Consider the following 6,580-nt stretch of genomic DNA (forward strand, 5'->3'; position numbering starts at 1 on the left):
CAGTCTGCACATAATGATAACTTTAAATGAATGGCATTTGATGCTGGGCCCCTTGAGATGCATGTGCTAAATATAGGTCAAAGCCATAAGGGTATAATGGATCAGTCTCATTTTGTATCACTACTTTTTCCACCACTTTCTACCTCTTGCTCATATTTTTTAACAAATTGATAATAGTTTCCAACTGCCTTTTTAGTTCTTCTTGTGACTTTTCTAGCTTTTGAAGGCGAAAAGTGTTTTCTTTTTCCATGATCCTTGCTTGATATCTAGGGTTGTAATGCCTCAGATTATTTGAAAATTAACCTATCCTTGAACCTTGATTTACCATAATTTATTTAAAAAAATAGGATTACTTATTACCATGCACTTTGGAAAGATGTTTATATATGAATGCAATGAGGAGGATTTACCACATAACAATTGCTAACAAAAAAAATCTTTATTGAATTGAAAGTTATTTCTAACCAAATCCAATTTACATCCATGAGAAGTCTAAAGTTTATTGTGGAAAGAAATCCCTAATTTGTCAATATTGGCCTTTCACTTCATTATAGAAAGCTAGCAGATCTTAGCCATATGTTCCCAATGGTGGTAACTTTATCTTCCATTCTTCAACTTTTTCTACCATATCCTTGGTTTTATAGGTAGCCATACTGATTTGGTCAAGCAGGCATTCTAATTAGTTATGCTTTCTCACTTATGTTTCCATGGTTTGTTCACATTCTTCATTCACAACACCCATTTGTGTTCCAATTTCGACCATTACCCCATTGAACATTTGGATGTTCTTCTGAGCTTCGTGAGTGCTTTGTCTTTTTCTTACATCTTTGCTTGTAATTGTCCATTTTCTTTCAAAAGTTGGGCTAACTCATGATTGGTGGATGACTATGGATGTTGAGATTAGAAAAAAGATTCTTCCATTCATCCCTTTTTTTATCTAAGTGCTTGAATCTTTTTGTCTATTCATCCCTCTAACTCCCTTTTTGGCTTATTGTATTCAAGCTCTAATTCATCTTTTTCAACCTGGAGCTTTCTTTTAGCAATTTCCACTACCAATATGGGATCAAGATGTGGTGATTTCATTGGGCCATTTGGAGTTATTTCTTCAGGGATTTTAATGTCTTTACCTCACTTAATATGCCACTCAAAGTACTTAGGGGTTGAGACTGGGAGATCTGTTGATCCCTGGTAGCATCATTTATGGTTGAGACTAGGATGACATCTAATTGTCTTCAAGCCCCTAACTTTCATTCTTGATTAATGACAGCATCCTTGGCAAATGCTTTCACAGTTGTTCATTTTTAATAAACCTAAGAATTTCACCTCTAACTATGAAATATGAATGCCCTTGATTGTCCTTGTTAATCATTACTTCGATCCTGAAGGCCAACACAATAGGATTGAAATCCTATAATGTTATCCCATGCTAATGTATACAAGCGTAGGCCTACTTTGAGCACTCTAATTTCTTCAAAGTAACAATGTTAGAGGAATGATCTAACTAGTTAAAGCCAAGAGTGCAATGTTAGTAGTAGAGACAAGTAGATTGATGCCCACCGTAAGGTGGATTGGATAACCCAATCCTAGTTCTAACTATGAGCTTTTTAACTATAACAACTTAAATATATGCTATTAGAGCTAGAATTATCTCAATTGCTAGCACCAAACTTGCCTTCTAATGGATCCTTGTTAAGGGATTTAGATTGTACTCATTCTAATTACTAGACTCATAAAGCCTGATATTGTTATTTATTGCCACTACCTCTCTATGTTAAGATTAGGTAATTTGCACACCTGCTGCCTTCCTTGGATGTGGTAGCAATTTCTCAAGCCCCTTCTCTAGAATCAAACCCTAATTCTCTATCATCCATCACCACTATAGTAGGCCACTACCTTACTATCAAAAGTTGATAGGGCAAAAATTTGAATGATGCATCGCTAGCACAAAAGTCGTATGATCCGTCAAGTTATCATGAATATCAGAGCAACGAGCAAAGCCTACATCAACCTTTTATCTAATAAATTCATCCCTTTTAGAAGTTAGGATTTGTTTCACGTATTAGCTCTAAAATTACTGTAGTTATCTGAGTAGTAGATACCATAAAATAAACTATAACTGATTTAATGAGCAATTCATAGTTTCATAGTTTTAATTAGTTTATACTTACAAATGCACGGCTTAATCTTTGAGGCAAGCATATGACTACTGGCAGTATCAACCAATAGCATTCCTTAAGGACATTGGCACCACATGGGCCTCAATGCATTGACTAAATGTGCATGTCAAGCATGTAAAATACATAGCATCAAATGAATAAGGGCTGAGAGCCCACACCCATAAAACATTCCACATCCAAGAGCATGATTGAATACCAGTGCACCAATCCAGCCATAGAGGTTTAAGTGGCACACTTCGGACACGGGGCACAATTAAGGTTTGACTTGTAGCCTCTAAGGACATAAGACGGATAAGGGATGGTAAAACATCCAATTTCCATTGAATTAGGTATGCAACATAGGATCCTGATTGTACCTTTAAGGTACGATGACCATATGAGAGGGAGATTGAAAAAAATGACCAATCAATAGTTCGATGCATCGAGCATAGAGCCTACCAACACATAAAACCATAACACCACTCATATGGCTATTACGTACAAATGGTAGCACTTATGCACACCGATCCATAACCTACCTAATCGATTACTTGATGAATGAGTGGAAGAAATGATGTATGAGGCCACGCACATTCACTTAGCATGGGAAAAACATAAGCAAAGGCTATGAGACTACCTTTGCCAACCAACAGGTAACAACAGTGTGACACCAACAATGCTTAGTTTGGCCATGACCACACACCTAAACTCTACTGTCATCACCCTAGGGGCACTTTGCTTGATTCAAAGACTTGTTCCTAGGGTTTTGGGTAGCATCGACTACATGTGTCATGGGTCGAGAGTTTAAGCCTAGCTACCATTTAGCCTTAGGTGGGAAACTAGCATCCATATGCCTAAGTAAACCTTTAACTGACTCTTTGTGTTATGCACTTGTGCTAGAACTTGACTAACCTCTTAGAAGTTTAGGAGAAAGCTAGGAAAGAAATGGTTAAGGTAAGAGTAGTTTATTTACTTGATGGGATATGTACACTTGCTTTTGGAACATAGTTTTTATGTGTTCTCTACAAAGGTTTTCAAGGCCTAACTCCCTAAGGCTCACACTCTTGCTTCTCTTACTTGTTGTCACTTATTGCTTATATATAAATAAGAAGGAAGCTCTCCTATTTATACTTAAACCTTTTTGGTACTTATGGTTAAAATGAATCCAAGTATATGACCATTATGGGTTTTTTGGATAGTTATAGGGTGCCCAGGCTCTAATAGGGTCAATTAAGACCTCTCTAGATTTTTGCTAGTTTTAGGCTCCCTATCAAGCCCCGGGTCTAGAAATGTCCAAGCATTTGCATTGAGTGCTCGCATCTAGTAGGTTTCAAAGCCTTTTCCATCTTGGTGCCACTCTTCCCATAGCTAGGGCTTCTAGAGACTTTCTCATCTAGGCGTTATAGTGCCCAACACTATGCCCATATTTAGCCCTTCTAGAACCTTCGATGCCTGTATACCTAACCTACCTCTAAACTTTTCTAGACCCTTTTATGCTTGTGCACTTAGCCTATCTCTAGGCCTTTCCATGCCCATGTGCTTGGCTTGTCTCTAGGTAGTTCTAGGCTTTTTTAGGCTTGATTGCCTGTGCCATATCTTGGGGCTTTCTAGAACTTTCCAATGAACAGTCCTCATCTTTAGCACTAATCAACTCACCTCAAGTATACTCCTACACTCTGGCATTGGCCTTGGCCTTCACACTTGGGTAAAGGATGTGCCTTCAGGGCCTTTGGTTCCAATCTTTCTTGGTCCATTGCTTATACCATCTTGAGCAAGTCTCATCATACGACCCTCTTGGTCTCAAACTTGTACATGGTTTATGACAATCTCCCTCACTCATTCTAGCAATGCTCTTGTTACTAAGAAAATGTTGATCTTTCACCACATGTGCACACTGCATCAATGTTTTTCTCTTATCTCGATGGTCCCTAGCACCTAATCGTGATCATCCCTTTCTCTTGCCTTGGCGTCGATATATCTACTTCTAAACCAACTTTCTCTTAAAAGTCACCCACTGTGCACTTTGATAAGAGGGATTTGGTTGATCTTTTTGGTTCCATAGGTGACTCTCTGCAGCCATACTCTACTAATCTTTTTGGCTTTACTGGTGGCTCACTGTGGCCACACCATTATCACATTTATCAAAAGCTTGAAATGATGCTTCTCTTAGCTCAACCAAATAATACCTAGAATTATCATTCTCGTAGAGTCTTCAAGGTGCTAATGCTTACCACTATTCTTGCCATTTGACTCCTCATAAGTCTTCATAATGGCTATGAGATTCTTCCATTATAGGCAATCCTTGGGCCTATGTGATCCTAAACACTAGAAGTAGCAAAAGGTAATGTCTTTCTTACCTTTGTCTTGGTCAGGCTCTTAGCCTTTACCTTGTGATGCTGGGGCTTCCCCTTAACCTCATTCTCTGATGAAGAGTGGTACTCTTATCTCCTTCACTTAAGTTTATGTCCCTAGGCTTAGGAGACTTGGTGCACTCATACTCGACCAAGATTTGGCAATCATAATTTCTTGACTCAAATCTTGGACCCTACACTACTTTAACTTGATTCTTGCCTATGACTTTAATCCATCGAGGAAGTAGAACAAGGCTTTTTAGTCGCCCATGCTAGGAACCATAAGTGATAGTTTTGAGAACTCCTAATAATAGTCTCGTTCTTTTCCCATTTGAGTGAGCTGATGAAGCTTCATTTGAGCTTTTTCGTCAGCATAATCTAACTTAAACTATCTTGTGGTCCCCTCATAAACTGATCCCATGTGGTGATTGTAGTCTCCCTTCATTACATGCCATCACACCTTTGATGCCACCATAATAAGGCCATGTCAGTTAAGTACATGGTAGTAATGCTCACCTTTGCTTCTTTTGTTATACTAGCCACTTGAAAACATTGCTCTATGCCTCACACCAAGTTATCAACTTCTTTGGCTAAGCAACTTCCTACGAATGGCTTTGGCTCAAGCACCTCTACCTTAGGTCCAAACCCTTATTTACAACCATGGTAGCTTGAAACATAGCAAACTCCTATGTAAGTTGCTTTAGTTCTTCCTATAAGGCTACCATTTAAGCCTTTAGAGCTTTAATGTGCTACATGAGCACTTTCATCTCTCGAGTCAAGGCATCATGCATCTCTTCTTTGAACTCATTTTGTGTTGAGTCTAACTTTTGGATATGATCCTTGATGTCCTCGAACTGATCCTTCAAATATCACATGGCTAACTCATATTTTGCTAGCCAAGAGTCCATAGATAACAATAAATCCTTCAAACTATCACTTTTCCCCATGCCCATGGGTAGGTGGCCGTTTTACATGTCACTTGTGCACTCCACTTAAGGGTTACTTGCCATGCTTTAGCACACACACCACAATCATGAAGCTCGAACTAAAAATTTCCCCATAATTTCCTTAGGAGCACTCAAGCATCTTTGTGCCCTCCTTTCAGTGCCGATAACCAACAATCATCTGTACAATACTCCCCACTATAGGTTAGAAGTATAATTGGCACACTAGTATGCAAGCTATTAATGTAATGAAACTGATACCAACTGTGGTCATAATAAAGGTTCTAATCCCACCATAATCAAAATCAGGTCTGATACTAACTTAGGTTGGAACTGGCTTTGATACCAACTATTATAGGTTGAGAGCTTACACTTAGCTACTATGTGGCTTTAGGCAAGAAACTACTATCCATATGCCTAAGTTAGCCTTTAATCGACTCTTTGTGTCATGCATTTGTGTTGGAACTTGACTAACCTCTTAGGAGTTTAAGAGAAAGCTAGGAAGGAAATGGTTAAGGGAATAATAGTTTATTTATTTAATGCGGTATGTACACTTGCTCTTGGAACATGATCCCTATGTGTTCTCTACAAAGGTTCTCAAGGCCAACTCCCTAAGGCTCACACTCTTGCTTTTCTTACTTGTTGTCACTTGTTGCTTATATACAAATGAGGAGGAAACTCTCCTATTTATACTTAAGCCCTTTTGGTACTTATGGTTAAAATAAATCCAAGTGTATGGCCATTATGGGCCTTCTAGACAGTTCTAGGGTGCCTATGCTTCAACAAGGTCAGTGAAGACCTCTTTAGATTTTTGCTAGTTTCAATCTCCTTATTGAGCCCTGGGTCTAGAAGTGTCTAGGCTAGACCCTTCCATGCCTGTGTGGTTGGCCTATCTTTAAGCTTTTGTAGGCTTTTCCATGCCCGTGCACTTGGCTTGTCTCTAGGTGGTTTTAGGCCTTTCTGGGTTTAACTATCTGTGCCATGTCCTAGTCTTTCTAATATCTTCCAATGAATAACCCCTATCACTACCATCGTGTAGCTCACCTCAAGTGTACTCCTACACTCTAGCCTTGGCCTTGAGCCACACACTTAGGTAAAGTCTGTGCTTTCAAGGCCTCAGTTTCGATCT

The 6,580-nt window shown here is 39.0% G+C and overlaps 1 pseudogene; it reads right to left on the minus strand.

The window, feature by feature from the left end:
* Window positions 1-1,176: 1,176 nt before the first annotated feature.
* Window positions 1,177-2,226, minus strand: LOC149518808 (18S ribosomal RNA; annotated as a pseudogene).
* Window positions 2,227-6,580: the final 4,354 nt, after the last annotated feature.

The sequence above is a fragment of the Durio zibethinus genome, chromosome 5 (genome assembly GCF_047325235.1).
Source record: "Durio zibethinus cultivar Kanyao isolate XHJ-2024 chromosome 5, ASM4732523v1, whole genome shotgun sequence".
NCBI classification, from domain to species: domain Eukaryota; kingdom Viridiplantae; phylum Streptophyta; class Magnoliopsida; order Malvales; family Malvaceae; genus Durio; species Durio zibethinus.